At 43.3% G+C, this 17240-nt stretch overlaps 1 long non-coding RNA gene across 1 annotated transcript in view; it reads right to left on the bottom strand.

Annotated features, from left to right (window-relative positions):
* Nucleotides 1-16874, bottom strand: part of LOC134935592 (uncharacterized) — a 39133-nt gene extending 22259 nt beyond the window's left edge. The window contains exons 1-2 of the long non-coding RNA XR_010180275.1: nt 16770-16874; nt 16077-16385 (exon numbers count right to left, since the gene is read on the bottom strand). This is a non-coding gene — a long non-coding RNA (uncharacterized LOC134935592). The remainder of the gene's footprint in view (nt 1-16076; nt 16386-16769) is intronic.
* Nucleotides 16875-17240: the final 366 nt, after the last annotated feature.

The following is a 17240-nucleotide window of genomic DNA, read 5'->3' as shown; positions in this document are numbered from 1 at the left end:
TTTTCATATAGAGCAGATAGAATGCCAACAGATACAGAGCTTATACGCCACATAGCCGGTAAGGAAAAAATCTTTCCGATATAGGTATACCCTAGGAAATAGGATCACGAGAGTTGGAGAGGTATCTCTAGGATACAGTGCACAGATCGTACAAACTGATAGGTGTACTAAACAGATGGGAGAATTAGGGTTAGGAGAGTTCACATGTAAGATGTGTAATATGGTAATGTCCTACTCCGTCCCATATGTTCTCCCCGATGATGCATATTTCATATGCGGGAGGAAGGCGTATAAAGTGGCTTGCCCCAAACTCTGAAGGATTGTGTTATATTGGAAAAGTACTACCTGAGGTAATGAGTCTAAGGAGTGAGGAAATTGTAATTCCAATAGATTTGATTTATGACCCAACTGTAGAAACAATGATGTGATGAAACTGCGATTATACGGTCCGTTTCTTTCACCTGTTTTTCCGTTTCCTCCAAGGTAAAAAGACCCACTTGGACGAGGAATTTGATGAGCCGATATACAGACAACAGATGGATTAAAGAAGAAGTTTTGACAACCTGATACACAGATTTTTGATGAACTTTGCCATAGATCCCCAGTTTCCCTAGAAATTTTAAAATTACGCTAGCCCAACACTTTTGTAAATCTATGGACATTGACAAAGCTTTTGCTCGCACCTTATGGGCAAAAGCACAAAGAAGACTGCATTCAACAGACACCGAACAAGACTTCAACCGACAAATGTTCATTTACCTGACATAGAATACCACTGCATTTACCGTAATTATGTCTTTTCTTCATCTCTACAACCTTCAGGTAATTACACACATAGTATAGGGAATACAGGCACAGATATCAGCAATCACATATTCCCCCATTCATGTATCATCAACTAAAATGTGCTCCCCATTTTGTTACAACCAAAATCCGAAAAGAGCTCGGTAAAGTTTGACAGCCCATCCACAGACCAGTACCACGGGATAAGAAGGAATTCAAATGTATACTTCGCAATACCTCGAAGCTTGATGTACAACACGTACGGCACAATGATACATGACCCCCCAAACATGGATTCATACACACATGCTTCTGCTATCTCACTAGGTCATACCCTCTTCACACCTTCTCTTCTCTCCTCCCTTACCCAATCATAGAAATGTATTTACATATGACATATATTTTTCTCTTTTTGAAATGTTTTAGGAAGTGGCAGTTATTGGTGACTGCCAAAGGGTGGACTGTCAAAGTCAAAAATATTACATAGAGAGAACATACAAACTGCACACATTTAAGTCGCTATACTTGCAAATATGCGCAGCGAGCACAGCAATATATAGTAACACACGCATTTGCTCGGACATGGCACGGAGATGGATTCGGCGCTTGTTTCATACAGTACATGGTTATAATAATGTCGGGCACCAGACATCATGGAGATTTAGAATTGGCTGATGAATTGATGTCATGAATGTGTATTATTTGAACAGAACCAGATGCGCCCGTCATGTTTGGTATTGAAGCAAGCAGAATGATGTGTGGGTTAGTTTGATGCTTGTTGTGAAGTTGTGGGACATTGCAGCGGATAGATATGATTATATGCATAAAAGCTAAGATCACTTAGTTAGAACAATGAATGATCAAGCCAACCATTTACTAAGTTTTCAGGGCTGAACCTGATCAGCATATACAAAGAGAATAGTGACTCAATCATAAAGGAGAGAGAGAGACCCCTCCCCCAGGAACAGACACACAGGAGAATAGTTCCTGTCGGGGGGGGGGGGGGGGGGTCGGGGTCAGTTGTGGGGGCCTCTGAGGACAGATATACTGTAACTCACTCACACAGCTACCTTACACACAGCAAGCATGGCTGGATCATCACCAGGCTCCTTACGAAAGGCTAAGTATCATAATCTCAATATCTCATGGCTGATTGGCATAGATTAGTTAGTTTGGAGATACAAATGGCTTAAGGTTAACGAGGTTTGGGCAGTTGTGTGATTGTTGGGTGTTTCTGTTGATACTCTGTGAAGTCTGTGATGAATTGGAACAGTAGACAATCTGTAGCATAGTATTTGTGGTATTTGTTTGCCTATGGTGATTTAAAATAGATTGTGCTGGTTTGTTATAATATATCTTGTTAATCATGAATAAGACCATGCAGTACTTTTGAATATGTGCTTGTAGCAATGGCAGGCTGATACTTGTGGGTACCTGGTGGTCTGGTCTTGTGATAGCTCATATGCTCTGGTTATTGAGATACTGTGTTTGCTTGAAATTGTGAAAGGTGATTTAGATGGTTTGGAATTGTAAAATCAGAACATATGCATTGTTTTGAGGCTTGGACATTTTGGAATAAAATGGAGTCTTGTGTCTTCTGCTATGTGATTGTGGTGTAGCAGAGAGTGCCATGTGTTTGGACCTGCAAATCTAAAATGGCTGCTGCCGGGTGTTTTCCCCTCCCCCTTTCAACCATGTGTTGCAGTCTTTGGAATCATGGGAGTTTTCTCAAAATGGAGTCTAGCTTCCATCCCATGCGGTATTCAGCATTGACTAACTGCGCAGCGATTGTCTCTCACATGTGTAGTTTTATCTGCAACCATATTGTTCTTACTGTTATTGTGAGCCATTTCTCTCTCTCTCTCTTCTCCTCTTTCTCACTTATTTTCCCTTAAAACGTAATTGTATTGTATTGTATTTCCTGTGTAGTTATCTGGTTAGGTAGTCTATGTTATATTGTAGTGTATGACTTGTATTGTATTAATTCTTTTGCAAGTATAACATTCATAATATATATATATATAAGGCGTTAGACCCTAAGCACGATATCTGTGTATTTCTTATAGTGTTAAGTATTCTCAGAGCGTCGGTGACGCTCGAACAGCATTCGAGTTAATAAGGTTATACTGTGTTGCATTTACACTCTATCACTACACTAAGGTTTTACTGCATAATATACTGTTTATGGTTTAGATATAAAGGTTTAACATTGTGAGCGTCAGCGCCGCTGGTGATCTCCTCGTGGTCCCGAGCGTCCGCTACGCTATAGCGAATCATTACGATAGACGGCAGCCAATAGCGTGCCTGCCTGTGATCTCTTGGCCGTGAGCGAACGTGACGCTTGAGCGTCTCGACTACGGCTAAGCGATTGCTACGCAACGAGCGTACCCTTACGGTACTCCATACGTGAATAGCGTACAGTGTTCTTAGACCTCATAAAGGGTTTTTATATAAGATAAATATTTAGCTTTATCAGTGGTCAGTGTGGTCACAATGGCAGTGTGGCACTCTGGCAGCAAAAGTGTGCACTGTACGTTATATGTACTCCTGAGTCCTGCTCTCAGACTCTAACTGCTCCCCACTGTCAGTGTCTCCCCCACAAGTCAGATATACATTATACAGTCACACTATCTATCTATCACTTCAGCAAGTAGTAGTACTCCTCCTAATGCTCCCCAAAATTACTACTGTGTCTCTCTCTACTCTAGTCTCACTCTCTTCTTCTCTTCTCTATAAACGGAGAGGACGCCAGCCACGTCCTCTCCCTATGAATCTCAATGCACGTGTGAAAATGGCGGCAACGCGCGGCTCCTTATATAGAATCCGAGTCTCGCGATAGAATCCGAGCCTCGCGAGAATCCGACAGCGGGATGATGACGTTCGGGCGCGCTCGGGTTAACCGAGCAAGGCGGGAAGATCCGAGTCGCTCGGACCCGTGTAAAAAAACATGAAGTTCGGGCGGGTTCGGTTTCCGAGGAACCGAACCTGCTCATCTCTAGTAGTTATGCCCCCTTAGATGTGCCCCCATTACATATGCCGCCAGTAGAGATGTCCCCATTAGATATGCTGCCAGTAGAAATGCCCCCATTAGATGTGTCTCCAGTAAAGATGCTCCCTTGTAGCGCCGTTACAAACACTAAAAATTTTTTTTAAAAAAAATAAACAATACTCACCAGCCCCGCTCCTGCTTCCCGAATGCTTCCATTGCTGCTGCTCCATCTCTGGCCGGTGGCAGCTCCTCTTTATGGGAGAGATGTCATGACGTCTCTCCCATAGCAGCGCAGCACAGACACTAGAGGTCAGTTATGACCTCTAGTGTCTGTCTGAAAATGAATCCGGATGCAGCGGCTCCTGCTGCAGTGGGCACCCACACTGCCCGCAGCGCTTGCTGCAGCCAGAGTGCGGGATGCGGGGTGCATGTGGGCGGTGGGCACCTGCGGGGTGACTGCAGCCACGCCCGCGGACCGCAGCTCCCCGGGTGCATGCCCTGCTCGCCCGGCCTAGATCCACTCCTGAGTGCAACATGGTTTAGCCCATTTGCTTACTTTTTTGGTTTGTTAACAAACCTGAATAAGGCCCTATATTCCTAACACATGGGCACACATACACATTAAGGTACATTTTTTGTCAGAAGCTAAATGACGTACTTGGATGCTGGGAGGAAACTGGAGCACATACACGGAAGGCAATGCAAACACAAAGAAAACATAGAAAATTCACACAGATAGAGTTGAGGGCAAATTTTATCAAAACTTAGAGAGATAAAGTACTAACCAATCAGCTGTGTATGGTATTGTGCAGGCTGTGTTTGCCAAATGACAGTTATGAGCTGATTGGTTGGTACATTATCCGGAATTGAACTAATGACCTCAGTGATGTAAGTAACCAATGTAAACCACTACTCCCCCAATCCCCACATATTTTATTTAAATAAACACTAGCAGAGAAATGTTTTTAACGTTTACCACTAGTGATTATCTCTCTCAAGCTCGTCACTGTGCTATTGGGCTTATTATTACATCCGCATGTACTTAATGTCACATAGGAAATGTCTCCCTTTATAATTGTTTATGGATATTGCCATACAGTAAGATGTCCATGTTATAAGTGAAAGACCATACTTGACGACTTTTGGGACTCTCTCACGAGAGGTCCAAGTGGCACAATACAGCAGGGCTGGGGCCATGATGAGATGATTTGCAGCAAATCATGTATTGAAATGTCCATCCCAACCATTTTACTTAGGAAGTGGGCAGGAGTAGGGAGGGGTCCTTGGTCTGTCAGGGAGTAAACAAGTATGGTTAAAACATACTACTGTATGTCTTGGAATTTTTTTTTAAATGATGTCCTGTTGTCAGCTGAGTAGTCAGCACTGGGGAACCCTAACACCACAGCCTGATTATTTAAAAGTTGCAAAAACTTTTACTTATTATTACTTTATTTTCAGGGATAAGTAATCTACATGTCAGGGTACAAAATATTCAGCTGTCTTATTATGCAAAGAAAATACACCTATTATTCAGAGACGTCACTGCAACTGGTAGTCATCCTCCGAGGGGTGACACCAAAATGCTGGCTGCTCCACTGTGATAGAGTACTGGGTGCTGCTCTGTGATATTATCGTGTACCATTCGGCTCCTGGCCCTCATTCCGAGTTGTTCGCAGCGGATCATCGCATCGCAAACGGCAGGAAAACCTCATACTGCGCAAGCGCAAAAGCGGAAATACGCATGCGCAAAGATAGCAATACGACACTTGTGCAGAATTACTATAAGAAAAACTGCTCGTAATACACAAACGAAAACGGGGAGTGACGGAGGCGTGGCAGAGGCACGGCTTCGCAATCCTACGAAATGGGCGTGAAAGTGGGCGGCTAGTGTGGGAGTATGCATCCAGCAGTAGGCGTGTTTTTGGCAAAAATGCGTATCCTATGTTAAAAGTACATAACAAATGTTCGCTATCTTGACGCAGCCGAAGAGTGAGTCTGCAGCTACTCAGCACTTGCGAAGTACTGTTACAAGTGTGTGTCTGCTCTAATTAGCAATTTATTAGCAACTGAATTCACCTGTTGAGCATTTACTCGCAAAACACTGCTCTTACAAAATAATACAAACAGCAATTATATGGCCACTTCATATTTGTATTGTTAGCACAAACAAATCTGACACACTCACAAATAATGCACTGTATTTTTTGTACCAATAAAAATTAACTGATGTTAAATGCATGTTTTCATTATTTGTTTACTAATCTCAAATGTGACTAAACAAACTTATAAACTACATCAGCTAAATCTTCTCAACATAGACATATTCCTTTGTACATACCAAATAACATGAGCACCATAAGGCAGCCTACATTTCATGTGACTTAATATGCTTTTTTTGTTTTTGTTTTGTTTTTTGGGAATATGTGTCCATATCTAATACTATATGTTGCCCCTAGTAACCCAAGTTTTTTTTTTGTTTTTTTTTTCATATGGTAAATTAAGTGTTGTGCAAGGCATACAGATTTAAAATTACACTATGCAATGTTTGTATGAATATTCTGATTGTTCCCTTGTTCCACAAATGTCAATATGCCATGTTCAAGTTTACAGGGCACAGTTTTCATGAGTGCATAACCTTTAATAAAACACACAAACAATTGTAAAGTAATTTTTTTTTACTTCAAAAAAAGTTCAAAATCAACAACACAACATGGCTACAAATGAGCATCACATACAGAGATGGATATAGCAGCAAGCAGATGGCATTGGGCAAATGCACATAGCAGAACCCAGTACTATGCTAACCCCTTCTTCTGACAAAATATGATGTTTTCAATTAAGTAAGTGAACCCCCAGCCAGACTAAACTTTTAGGGGAACTGAGGTAGATTCCGGAACAAACACACAAACATACACAGCACGCTAGGAAGAGGAAGATGGCTCAGGTGTAGGCACAAATAACTCACAGGCTACAATTTAAAGAAAACCTTTCACTTTGAGGGAGTTCTACATTCTGGCCACACAAGCCAAAATCAAAAAATACATCGAGGCAACATGTAAAACATGGGTGCTGCCCATCTGGAGAGACATCACTTTCTCTTTTTTTTCCCCGCCTGATGATGTTCTTCTTGGCTTGGTCTGCGGAGCGACCTTCGAGTGCCCTGCCCAGTGGGATGTTCTTCCTGGGCAGGGTGAGGGGAGGGAGCCAATGTGGCTGGCTCTCTGCCACTGTGGGCAAGGGAGACAGCGATGTCCTGGAGCCCTTGCCGAATGGAATTGGCAAGTTCATGGAAGGAGGAGGTGAGTTGATCTTGTCCCTGCCTGATCTCTGCCAGACCTTGGCAGAGTTGAGCTACACCTTGCTCCACACTGGTTCTGTGCTCAGTGAGCTGGACAGGTATCTGGCTTACCTCCAGGAGTATCCTGTCCTGAAAAGCATTCAGGCTCTCACCATACCTGGCTATTTCAGTCAGGATTTCCGGGATAGCAGAGGGTTGGGTGAGGGGGCCAGTTGGAATCTGGATGGGTGCGATTTGTGGTCCCACACTGCCAGACACACTAGGTCCCTCCACCTCAGCCTCAGTCACATAACCCTCCTGTGACTCTACCTGCTCACCCCCCTGTGCTGTGTTATGTGCAAAGCAAATAGAAGAATAAGTGGAAAAAGAGTAGATAAAAACAATATGAGACTTTTGTATCGAAAAAAATGTCAACAAAAAAAAATATGTGTGTAAACTTACCTGGCAAGTCATGTGCATGGAGTATTTCAGGCAGGTCCGTGTCCATATAAGACACCCCAACCCCCTCCTCGTAGCTCACACAGTCCATCGCTATCTCCTCCAGATCTGTGTATTCCACAGTGGCAGCTGGTCCTCCCCCTGTTGCCCTCGAGGCATTCCACTCCAAAGACCTCTTGCCCTTCAGGCGGGATTTGAAGTCGGCCCAACTACATATGTGGGGAAAAATAGGGGCAAGGTAGTGTTAAATTTTGAAAACCTTCTTTAATATATAGTACACATGCTATGCATTTGGTTGCTATAGGCAACATCACATCTAAGTTACTTTTTAATAATACTTGGCACAGAAAATGGACTGGCAATATACACTTACCGTCTTCGAACTTCCTGCGAGGTGCGGACTATTGAGCCGACTTCATTAATAGAATTAGTGATGTCCCTCCAAATTCTGTCTTTGGTTGCAGCACCCATGTTTTTGGGTCCTCGATGTATTTTTTGCATGGCCTGTGTGACCAAAATCCGTAACTCCCTCTTAGTGAAGGCGGGCTGTCTTTTCTTTTTTTTGGAAGTAGCCTGTGAGCTATCATCCTGACCTTCATCACCATCTTCCTCTTCACTAGCTGCTTGTGTAGTTTGTGTTTGAGCTGCTAGTCCAGAATCACCCTCAGTTTCCCCACTAGCTATGTCTGGCAGGGGATTCACTCCTAACTCCTGGGTAGCAGAAGAAGGAGTTTGTATAGTACTGGGTCCTGCTATTTCAGAGTCAGCATTGGCAAACTCAAGCATCTGCCTCCACAGTGCTAAGCTTCTATGTGCTAAAGCTGACATCTGCTTCTGCACCTCGTCCATCTCTGCTGCCGTCTGCTCACGAGTAGCCATGTTGCTGGTAGCATGTGTGTATGCACGAGTGTTCAGCTATTTATAGCTGCTTGCGAATTCCGCGCAGGTGTATATTATGCTAATTGGTCCAGTAATTGCTGCACTGGCTATATGAACGCCCTGCATGCAGCCTGTGTGTGGGTGTATGCGGAAAATTACTGAAGCACGGTGGACATTTCTGAGTGAGCACATTTCTGAGTGAGTTTTGAGAGTATTTTATATTGTTTCAGTACATTTTTTTAATGCAATATTCTCCTTTTCATGTATGTTGTGTAAGATTGTTGTATCCAATGGTTTTTATTATTTTAAAATGCTTTTATTTTATATATATATGTGAAGACTAATATGTTTATGATTTGAAGCCATATTTGAATATGTGTGTGTTTGTGTGTGTTTGTGTGTGTGTGTGTCCGCGGGTGCGAATCACCGCCCCATGAGAACTATGCAAACTGTCCAGCACATCAATGTACACATATCAAAAAAGTTTATTACAGATGACACCATACATTTCCAACCAATCACATGCAACCACAAACTATAAATATAAGCCCATATATGGAAAACGCCATTGCCATGATGCGCGCAGCAGCATTCACGTGCCGCGAGCTGCGCGTCCTGGTGGCAGTGATGGACCGCCGCGTAGGCCGCGCAGGGCCCTTTGTCCCAAATAGGGTAAAGCGTGAGGCCTACGTGGAGGTCCGCCGCTTATTGAGGACCCGCATCCGCAGCAGGCGGACCATCATACAGTTAGAGAGGCGGTGGAGCGACCTCCGCAGGCGGACGCCGGACCTGTTGGCGGAACTCCGCCAACAAATCCGGGAATTACGTAGACGCAGTAAGTTTAATACATTACATAACACTGAGATTATTAGCATAAACTTTGCATATTTTATCTAAGTGATAGTGTGAAAATTTGCACACTGACAATGAACTATTGTAGAATTAACATGACACAGTGTGTGTGGTTAGGGCAAGCAGTACTGACTGTGTAGCAAAGTGCTTCTGAAAAAGTGCATGTTGTTGTACAGAGTTGCTACACAGGCTGTCAACTGAACCCAAAAACTTGCTCAGTGGTGTAATTGTAATAAGGTGGGAGGTTTTTAGAACTGGTGATGTTGCCTATAGCATTCAATCAGATTCAATCTATTAGATTCTATAAGCAGCTTAATAAATGTTAGGTATAATCTGATTGGTTGCTATGGCCAACATCACCAGTTTAAAAATTTGAAAAACCTATTAATGTTACCCCTGTGTCTTTAACATGGGACAGAACAGTGTAATTGAAAAATGGTGTTGTTAAAATTTGTCATGCTACAACCTAAATATTACATATGTCATTCTAGGACCACCACAACGGCAAGCTGCTGCTGGGAGACCCGACCAGTCCCCTTCTGAGCCCCCCTCCCCTTCTGATGCCCAATCCCCCTCTCCTTCACAGTCCCCTTCTCAGCCCCCCTCCCCTTCTGTTGCCCAATCCCCTTCTCCTTCCCAGTCCCCTTCTCCTTCCCAGTCCCCTTCTCAGCCCCCCTCCCCTTCTGTTGCCCAATCCCCTTCTCCTTCCCAGTCCCCTTCCCTTCTGTTGCCCAATCCCCTTCTCCTTCCCAGTCCCCTTCTCAGCCCCCCTCCCCTTCTGTTGCCCAATCCCCTTCTCCTTCCCAGTCCGCTTCTCAGCCCCCCTCCCCTCTCTTTACCAATACCCATCTCTGTCCCCCTCCCCCTCTGAAGGCGGACAAACAACCACTCCGGCCATCTCCCCCTCTCTTTCCCAGACCCCCTCTCTGGCCCCCTCCCCCTCTGTTTCCCAAACACCCTCTCCGCCCCCCTCCCCCTCTCAATCAGACCCACCCTCTGAAAGCAGGTCCCCAATCCCTCCTCCTTCCCCAATCCCTCCTCCTTCCCCAATCCAGCCTCCTTCCCCCATCCAGCCTCCTTCCCCCATCCAGCTGCCTTCCCCCATCCAGCCGCCTTCCCCACCCAGTGAATGGGCCGAAGAAGCCCCTGCGGATATTTCGGGGAGTCCGCATGTGGCAGATGCGAGTAAGTGTTTAAAAATGTAAAATGTATTGGTTACCTACTTACACATACAATTACAAAACATGCAGTGTTGTACTGTGGGCAATCTTGGCCCAAGGAAAAATGTTTGTGTTCTTCTTCATGGTCTAGATGTTGCGTTTACATTTATGTGAGTATCATTAGATGTACAGTGTCTATGTGTGCAATGTTTTGTCTGTCCACTCTAGGTCGACACTCATTAGGTCGACAGTGTTGCCAGGACAACAGGGTTTATATGTGCTAGGTTGTCAGTGAAACAGTTAGACCTGAGTGGAGTTTAGTATGTTGTTGGTCTTTTACACTTGTGCCTGGGTATTCATAATATTTGCACTTTCAACTCGCATGCTTTACTTTGTTAGCCAGCCTAACGACACAATGATTTGTGCTGTGAAAGTTACACTCACAAAATTCTTATTTGATTTATCAAAACCTGTTTGCCCTTATTTAGAAAGGCAGGCTTTCAGGGAGTTTGGGCATGCTAGGATATGTTGTCCTTCTGAAGATGTTTATATGCATTGTGATGATGCAGGGCCAACCCCAAAAAATATAAGTTGGCTTCACTCCAGATGTGAAGGAATGCCAACATGGTGTAACATTTACTAAGATGGTAGTTCTCTTTAAGATGGGATGTTGCCCATAGCAACCAATAATATTAAACTTGTAATTTTTTTGACAACTTCTACAAGATAATATGTAGAATTTGATTGGTTGCTATGGTCAACATCCCATCTTAAATAGAACTCCCATAGTAGTAAATGTACCCCATGGTGTGGTACACTTTCTTAAAAAAAATAAAACATTGCTGAGCAGGCTTGTGTGTTGTTCTGCTACTGATTTATCCTTAAAACAGCCATGATGTAGTCACTTAGGCATTAAAGTGTGCTTTGTGCCGTGCTTGTATAACAGGTAATGTGAGTAAGTTAGTAATGTTTTCTTTGACTCTTCTTTTCAGATGCTGCAGTTGGAGATCCCACCAGTTTGCCTGCACTTTTACAACACCTAAAAAGCAATTTAAGGGCAGTAATTGCTGATATAGAGGCAATTGAGAATTTTTTTTAAGTTTATAATTTTTATTTTGTTCACATTTTAATTTCTGGAAAAAAAAAAAAAAAAAACAAATAAATACAAAAATTGTTGAAGTTAAGCGGGTGTTGTGTTTATTTATGCTATAAAGGAACAGCACATTGGCGTGCAGAAATTGGTGACCTAAAACAGTTCACACATCTTACTTAAGAATAATTACAAAAAAATACACCAACAATAATTAAAAAAAAAAAACGTTTAGGAGGTTATGGATTATAAATACATGTAAACACATTTATTCACACACTACACATCTACACAATACTTCAAACATTTGCATTAGACCAGGCACATTTCCCATATCTATATTTGTAATTTTTCCAGATCAATGTTTATGGCCAATTATGCCTACAAAGTGTTCTTCTGGTATTCTTTGAAGACTTAATTGGTCAGGACCATTGTCATTCATTACACTAATTGGATTCGTAATTGAGGAGGGCTTGTGGACTTTAAACTGAAAGGTGTAATTTCACTTAATAGAAAAAAAAACCCATTGTTGTGCGTTTTTCCGCAAAAGTGTGCACTTTTAAGAAGAATGTGTAAATCTACGAAAACTTAGTATTTTTACGTTGCAGTTTGTGTTAATGCGATGGTTTTGCATTGATGCGATGTCATTTGGCGTACGCCCACTTTGTGTTATACTGCAGACGAATTAGCAAAGATACGTTGGAGGCGGATATTCGCCATTTTGCAACATGTTCGCAATTTTGCGCATACCTTGTGCGAACGAAAAAAATAGCGAACAACTCGGAATGACCACCCCTGTCACTGAGGAGGAGGCAGACTAGTCTGTGGGGGCAGCTCATCATCTCCAGAAATGCTAGACGCGCCCCTGGAATGGTGAAAATAGGGCACTGGGCTGCAAGACTACACCTATTTCCCATGAGGCCAACCCCACTTTTTTGGTACTGTAGGTGCGGGGGTCTGTTTAGTTTTGCTGACTTCAGTGATGCCCCTGGTATTACTACAATAGATTAATTGGAGTCCTCTGTACAAAAGAAATCACATTGATAAAACATTATTTAGGTACAGTATCTGAATGTTTCATGGATACATTATCACTGTCACAACTGAGGGCCTGAGCTGACGGGAGGCAGCCTCAGTTGTAGGGGCTGAGATGTACCGGAACCTGGAAGGTTGTATCAGACCCCTGGACATGTAAGTAACATGAAGAATAACTGCCCGAAGGCGTGACCACGACAACTTAGATAAAAGTCAATGATGTTTATTATGACAACTCCGCAACACAGCAGCAGTAAAAGAAAACATAAAAGTCAGCAAAGAATAAATACAGTTCCTGGGTACTACAGGGTGGCAAGAGCCACAGGGCACTGGTAGTGTGAGATAGTTCTTAATATCTTCTAGATGGAAAGTCCTTACCAGGCCCGACTGTAGCAATGGAGATAACCCAGGATTGTACCAGCTGGTGTTCCAGGAAAAGCTGGGCTGCTGTAGATAAAACGGCTGCTGTGGATACTGGCTGGAACCAGACTGTTGTTAGCACGGAGTGGATACTGGCTGGAACCAGTTAAATAATAAATGAACTTGAGAGCGATGAAATAAGCTGAAGTTTTGGAGTTTGAGAGCGGTGAAATAATAATACCGGTGATAAATGATATCTGTAGAAAAGGGTACCGGCACTTTAAGAAGAGCTGACCTCTGCTGGAAGCTGTATGCTGAAAGCAGGTAGATCTGTAGCTGGAAACAGATGAGTTCCAATGGATGGAAAAGTCAGGCTACACCGCAGGTGGAATGCTGGTGCGGGTCTCTGTAGTGGAAGTCTTGAGACAGGAGCTGGAACCTGGAAGACAGTCACAGGAGAGAGACAAACTGGAACTAGGTTAGACAACCGAAGCACTGACGCCTTCCTTGCTCAGGCACAGTGTATTTATACCTGCAGCAAGGAAGGGATTGGCTAGGCAATTATGCAGATTAACAATACAGACAATGGATTGGTGGAAATGATCAGCTGACAACATCCAAGATGGCTGCGCCCATGCAGACACTTGGAGGGAAGTTTGGTTTGTAATCCATGTGGTAATGAAGACAGTAATGGCGGCGCCAGCCACCGGAGACAGGAGACGCCAGGCTGACAAGTGCACATCCAACCACGCGGACACAGCGGAGGTCGCGGCTGACGTAATCGCCACTCTGACACTCTGCATGCAGAAGCTCAGGGACGGCGGCGGAGGCCGCGGGAGACACCATGCCAGATGTATTATGGCGTTACTGTGACAGCGTCTCAGAGAGACAGGAGAGGATGCAGGGATGTGAACATTAGGATAACAGATGGGATCCGGTCCTGGAGCGCTGAGCCAGCCTTAGGAGGCATCTGATGGGTAAGAAGTGGCGTCCAGATACCCGGATCGTGACAATCACAAGCTTTAAAATAATAGATGCACATGTGGTGTGTTATTCTTCATGGTACAAATCCATAATACATCTGAATTATCTTCCCCTTGATTTGCAAGAAATAAATAATAATATTTTCAAAAATCAGATTTTGATTTATATTGTGACTAGGCTTACCATACTACCATACTCCCCTTAAACAGAGACACTCATGAATTACATGGGTACTCTAGCTGCTTAAAATGTGGTGAAATGTTGGTTACACAGGTTCTCTAGCTGCTTAAGATGTGGTGAAATGTAGGTTTGAAGTTATCCAGCCACAGAAACTGTGGAATTAATGAGTGTCCCAGTTTAAAGGGATTACTATAGTAAGCCTAGTTATACTGTAACAGATGTTAGAACACTGAGGGGTTGATGTACCAAGCAGTGGAAAAAGTGGCAAACTCACCAGTGGACTATAATTTTATAGAATGTACCTGTACATGATAATTGTTACCTCGATGATGAATAGTTGCTATGGGCACTGATGCACTTGTCCACTGCTTGATACATCAACCCCTAAATTATGTATTTATATAAATTATACAGCCTTCCTGAATGTTAACATTATAATATACATACCTCACTTCCTAATTTTACTGAATCACAGGCATTTAGAGATGATTTCATAATTCATATTTGTCACTTAAGGTCTAAAAGATATTTCTTGTAACAGTCTAAAGGTCCATACACACTTAACGATAAAATGATCGACGCCGCTCATTTCCCCCCTCCTTGAGCGACGTCGCTCATTTTATCGTCAAGTGTGTATGCCGCCAGCGACAACCGATGCACGGCCCCGCGGGTCGGCAACGATCGTCGCTGTCGGTAGGGCATGCATGAAGGATGTGGACTGTCGTCCACGACCTTCATGCAGGGCTGGCGGGGGCGTGACGTCACTAAGCGATATGAGTGGTCATATCGCTCAGTGTGTACAGGCGGCCGCCGACCGGCCGGCCCGGGAGGGGGAAACATTAGACGATGTCGCTCACAGAGCGACATCGTCTAATGGGGGTAATTCCAAGTTGATCGCAGCAGGAATTCTGTTAGCAATTGGGCAAAACCATGTGCACTGAAGGGGAGGCAGATATAACATGTGCAGAGAGAGTTAGATTTGGGTGTGGTGTGTTCAATCTGCAATCTAATTTGCAGTGTAAAAATAAAGCAGCCAGTATTTACACTGCACAGAAATAAAATAACCCACCCAAATCTAACTCTCTCTGCAAATGTTATATCTGCCTCCCCTGCAGTGCACATGGTTTTGCCCAATTGCTATCAAAAATCCTGCTGCGATCAACTTGGAATTACCCCCAATGTGTATGGGCCTTAAATGTTTTTGGAAGAGAGTTAATATTTCATTTAATGTTTCATTGACATTTTTCAGTTTGTTCCAATGATCATAAACTGGGGGGGAAAAATCACATAGAGAATATAAAAAATAACATTTGTATGCAATAGCATAAAAACAATAAATTGGGGCATATTTAGGGAACTACTGTATGTATTAAGCTTTTCAGCCCCTTAAATTATGCAGGTACATCATTTTCCAAATGCTAAATTGGGTAAAGTGTGAAATGCAGAAGATATCGCCGAAATTTCCCACAATATACACAAGTTTGCAGCATACTGCTGTCTCCATACAATGTACAGGGATGTTGCAGATTTGCAGTTATCAAGGTCCAAAAACCTAAAGTTTATCAACAGTTAACATGCTGTATCCTATGGAAAGAGACAGCAGACTGCAAAGCAGGATCTCATTAGATCCCACCATCTTTTTTAGGGTGAGATTTATCAAAGCTTGAAGAAAGATAAAGTAGAGAGACATAATGTATCAACCAATCAGCTTCTGTAATTTTACAGGCTGTGTTTAAAAATAAAAATCACAGGAGCTGAATGGTTGGTACTTTGGGGGCATATGTACTGCATTATAGCTTGGAGAGAGATAAAGTAGAGAGAAATAATGTACCAACCAATCAGCTTCTGTCGGGAGATGATTGGTTGGTACATTATCTCTCTTCACTCTATCTCTCTCCAAGATTTGATACATATTCCCCTTAATTTTATCCACTTTATCGCTCTACAATTTTGAAAAATCTCCCCCTTAGTGCACATGCTTAACCTATTGATAGATCTGTCACGGTTCGCTCCTCTGGATCAGCTCACCTCATTCATATGGCATGTTGGCATACCTTGGGTACTCTGAGCATACCATGTCTCCTGGATCACCCTGTCCATGCTATTTACTGCATTGCCTTAGTTTCCAGCTTCACTTTGTAACTAGGTCCAGCACAGCATGGGTGTAGTCATCGTGACTTGGGTGGCACTTGAATTGGGCGACAAAATCCGCAGCTTGTGTGCACGAAGCCGGGAGATGTAGCCACACTCATTGTGTATCCGGGAAGGACTTGCAGTCACGGTAGCAGGGGACGCAGATCCTCACATGTCACACTCCAGTTTACTCAAAGCTTATGACTGAAAATTGGTAGAAAAAGAAGAAATTTCTAATTGGAACCATAGGGTCATAGTGGGTCATTCTGAGTTGATCGCTAGCTGCCGTTGTTCGCAGCGCAGGTACAAAGTCCTTTGTGGTTTTGCACAGGTTCTAGCGAAGCAGCCACTCTGCTGCACAGGCGTTCGCACTTCTGCAAAGCGAAATTACACTTCCTGGTGGGCGGCGACAATGCGTTTGCACGGCTGCTAAAAACTGCTAGCGAGCGAACAACTCGAAATGACCCCCATAAACTGGTTATACTGTACATTATTCCACATGATCATTGCAGCCTATCCACTCACATGAGAGCCTATTTAAACCATTCCAGTTCACCATTGCATTGCCAGATCAACTAGTTGCTTTACCTGGGGCTCCTCTCTGCATGCAACAAGTTTATCTGTGTTATGATCACGTCTGAGTATTGCACACCTCCCAACAGGACCCTTTTCAGGAGGGGCAACATGCTCTGTTCCTGGACTTCCATCTTAATCTGTGATTGCTATCACCTGTGGTGAAACACCTTTCTTATCCATTAACTACTTCAACACAGGTGAGGGTAATCATAAATTAAGAGGGAAGTCCAAGATCTGAGCATTTTGTCCCTCCTGGAAAGGGTCATGTTGGTAGGTATATTATTGCTGAGAGCTTTTGCGTTATATTTCATACCCTCCAACATGACCCGCCCCACTAGGTACAAAATGCTCTGTTTCTGGACTTCCCTCTTAATTTATTATTGCCATCACCTGTGAAGAAACAGCTTTCTTATCATTTAACTAGTTCAACACAGGTGATGGAAATCATAAATTAAGAGGGAAGTCCAGAAACAGAGCATTTTG

This window comes from Pseudophryne corroboree, chromosome 6 (genome assembly GCF_028390025.1).
Source record: "Pseudophryne corroboree isolate aPseCor3 chromosome 6, aPseCor3.hap2, whole genome shotgun sequence".
Classification (NCBI taxonomy): Eukaryota; Metazoa; Chordata; class Amphibia; order Anura; family Myobatrachidae; genus Pseudophryne; species Pseudophryne corroboree.
The sequence above is the reverse complement of the archived record's forward strand: the minus strand, read 5'-3'. Positions and strand labels throughout refer to the sequence as shown.